Consider the following 3,722-nt stretch of genomic DNA (forward strand, 5'->3'; position numbering starts at 1 on the left):
GACCATGATGGCTACTCCCATTTCTTCTGAGGGATTCCTGCCCGCAGTAGTAGATATAATGGTCATCTGAGTTAAATTCACCCATTCCAGTCCATTTCAGTTCGCTGATTCCTAGAATGTCGACATTCACTCTTGCCATCTCTTGTTTGACCACTTCCAATTTGCCTTGATTCACGAACCTGACATTCCAGGTTCCTATGCAATATTGCTCTTTACAGCATCGGACCTTGCTTCTATCACCAGTCACACCCACAACTGGGTATTATTTTTGCTTTGGCTCCATCCCTTCATTCTTTCTGGAGTTATTTCTCCACTGATCTCCAGTAGCATATTGGGCACCTACCGACCTGGGGAGTTCCTCTTTCAGTATCCTATTATTTTGCCTTTTCATACTGTTCATGGGGTTCTCAAGGCAAGAATACTGAAGTGGTTTGCCATTCCCTTCTCCAGTGGACCACATTCTGTCAGACCTCTCCACCATGACCTGCCTGTCTTGAGTGGCCCCACGGGCATGGCTTAGTTTCATTGAGTTAGACAAGGCTGTGGTCCTAGTGTGATTGGATTGACTAGTTTTCTGTGATTATGGTTTCAGTCTGTCTGCCCTCTGACGCCCTCTTGCAACACCTGACTTCTTACTTGGGTTTCTCTTACCTTGCACGTGGGGTATCTCTTCATGGCTGCTCCAGCAAAGCGCAGCTGCTGTTCCTTACCTTGGACAAGGGGTATCTCCCCACTGCTGCCCCTTCTGACCTTGAACGTGGAATACTTCCTCTAGGCCCGGCTCCTTGGAGGTGGGGTTGCTCCTCCTGGCCGCCGCCCCTGACCTGAGACATGGGGTAGCTCCTCTAGGCAGTTCCTGCGCCGTAGTAGCCTGGCACTCTCAGCCGCTGCCCCTGACCTCGGACGTGGGGTAACTCCTCTTGGCCGCCTCCTCTCGGGCATGGGGTCCTCCCGGCTTCTGCCCCTGACCTCAGATGTGGGGTAGCTCCTCTCGGCCACAGTAAGTTCGCAGGTCGCAGCCGCCAGCGCGGTGAATGATCAGAATGATCTCTGTTCGTTTCCAAGGCAAACCATTCAATATCACAGTAATCCAAGTCTATGCCCCGACCAGTAACGCTGAAGAAGCTGAAGTTGAACGATTCTGTGAAGACCTACAAGACCTTTTAAAAAGTGAAAGTGAAAGTGAAAATGAAGTCGCTCAGTCGTGTCCGACTCTTTGCGGCCCCATGGACTGTAGCTCGCCAGGCTCCTCCGTCCATGGGATTCTCCAGGCAAGAATACTGGAGTGGGTTGCCATTTCTTTCTCCAGGGGATCTTCCCAACCCAGGGATCGAACCCAGGTCTCCCGCATTGCGGGCAGACGCTTTAACCTCTGAGCCACCAGGGAAGGCACAAGACCTTTTTAGAACTAACGCCCCCAAAAGATGTCCTTTTCATTATAGGGGACTGGAATGCAGAAGTAGGAAGTCAAGAAACACCTGGAGTAACAGGCAAATTTGGCCTTGGAGTACGGAATGAAGCAGGGCAAAGACTAATAGAGTTTTGCCAAGAAAATGCACTGGTCATAGAAAACACCCTCTTCCAACAACACAAGAGAAGACGCTACACATGGACATCAGCAGATGGTCAACAGCAAAATCAGATTGATTATATTCTTTGCAGCCAGAGATGGAGAAGCTCTATACAGTCAGCAAAAACAAGACCAGGAGCTGACTGTGACTCCGATCATGAACTCCTTATTGCCAAATTCAGACTGAAATTGAAGAACATAGGGAAAACCACTAGACCATTCAGGTATAACCTAAATCAAATCCCTTATGATTATACAGTGGAAATGAGAAATAGATTTAAGGGACTAGATCTGATAGATAGAGTGCCTGATGAACTATGGACGGAGGTTCGTGACACTGTACAGGAGACAGGGATCAAGACCATCCCCATGGAAATGAAAAGCAAAAAAGCAAAATGGCTGTCTGGGGAGGCCTTACAAATAGCTGTGAAAAGAAGGGAAGCGAAAAGCAAAGGAGAAAAGGAAAGATATAAGCATCTGAATGCAGAGTTCCAAAGAAGAGCAAGAAAAAAAAAAAAAAAAGAACAAGAAGAGATAAGAAAGCCTTCCTCAGCGATCAATGCAAAGAAATAGAGGAAAACAACAGAATGGGAAAGACTAGAGATCTCTTCAAGAAAATTAGAGATACCAAGGGAACATTTCATGCAAAGATGGGCTCAATAAAGGGCAGAAATGGTATGGACCTAACAGGAGCAGAAGATATTAAGAAGAGGTGGCAAGAATACACAGAAGAACTGTACAAAAAAGAGCTTCATGACCCAGATAATCACGATGGTGTGATCACCGACCTCGAGCCAGACATCCTGGAATGTGAAGTCAAGTGGGCCTTAGAAAGCATCACTACAAACAAAGCTAGTGGAGGTGATAGAATTCCAGTTGAGCTCTTTCAAATCCTGAAAGATGATGCTGTGAAAGTGCTGCACTCAATATGCCAGCAAATTTGGAAAACTCAGCAGTGGCCACAGGACTGGAAAAGGTCAGTTTTCATTCCAAGAAAGGCAATGCCAAAGAATGCTCAAACTACAGCAATTGCACTCATCTCACACACTAGTAAAGTAATGCTCAAAATTCTCCAAGCCAGGCTTCAGCGATACATGAACCGTGAACTTCCTGATGTTCAAGCTGGTTTTAGAAAAGGCAGAGGAACCAGAGACCAAATTGCCAACATCTGCTGGATCATCGAAAAAGCAAGAGAGTTCCAGAAAAACATCATTTCTGCTTTATTGACTATGCCAAAGCCTTTGACTGTGTGGACCACAATAAACTGTAGAAAATTCTGAAAGAGATGGGAATACCAGACCACCTGACCTGCCTCTTGAGAAATTTGTATGCAAGTCAGGAAGCAACAGTTAGAACAGGCCATGGAACAACAGACTGGTTCCAAATAGGAAAAGGAGTATGTCAAGGCTGTATATTGTCACCCTGCTTATTTAACTTCTATGCAGAGTACATCATGAGAAACGCTGGACTGGAAAAAGCACAAGCTGTAATCAAGATTGCCGGGAGAAATATCAATAACCTCAGATATGCAGATGACACCACCCTTATGGCAGAAAGTGAAGAAGAACTAAAAAGCCTCTTGATGAACGTGAAAGAGGAGAGTGACAAAGTTGGCTTAAAACTCAACATTCAAAAACGAAGATCATGGCATCTGGTCCCATCACTTCATGGGAAATAGATGGGGAAACAGTGGAAACAGTGTCAGACTTCATTTTTTGGGGCTCCAAAATCACTGCAGATGGTGACTGCAGCCATTAAATTAAAAGACGCTTACTCCTTGGAAGAAAAGTTATGACCAACCTGGATAGCATATTGAAAAGCAGAGATATTACTTTGCCAACAAAAGTCCATCTAGTCAAGGTTATGGTTTTTCCAGTGGTCATGTATGGATGTGAGAGTTGGACTGTGAAGAAAGCTGAGGGCCAAAGAATTGATGCTTTTGAACTGTGGTGTTGGAGAAGACTCTCGAGAGTCCCTTGGACTGCAAGGAGATCCAACCAGTCCATTCTGAAGGAGATCAGTCCTGGGTGTTCTTTGGAAGGAATGATGCTAAAGCTGAAACTCCAGTACTTTGGCCACCTCATGCGAAGAGTTGACTCATTGGAAAAGACTCTGATGCTGGGAGGGAGTGGGGGCAGGAGGAGAAAGGGAC

The 3,722-nt window shown here is 45.8% G+C and overlaps 1 protein-coding gene across 1 annotated transcript in view; it reads left to right on the forward strand.

Annotated features, from left to right (window-relative positions):
* The window catches only part of PNKD (paroxysmal nonkinesigenic dyskinesia), a 74,029-nt gene that overhangs the window by 21,309 nt on the left and 48,998 nt on the right, over positions 1-3,722 (forward strand). The window lies entirely within an intron of this gene.

Source organism: Bison bison, unplaced genomic scaffold (genome assembly GCF_000754665.1).
Source record: "Bison bison bison isolate TAMUID 2011002044 unplaced genomic scaffold, Bison_UMD1.0 scf7180017864471, whole genome shotgun sequence".
NCBI lineage: Eukaryota > Metazoa > Chordata > Mammalia > Artiodactyla > Bovidae > Bison > Bison bison.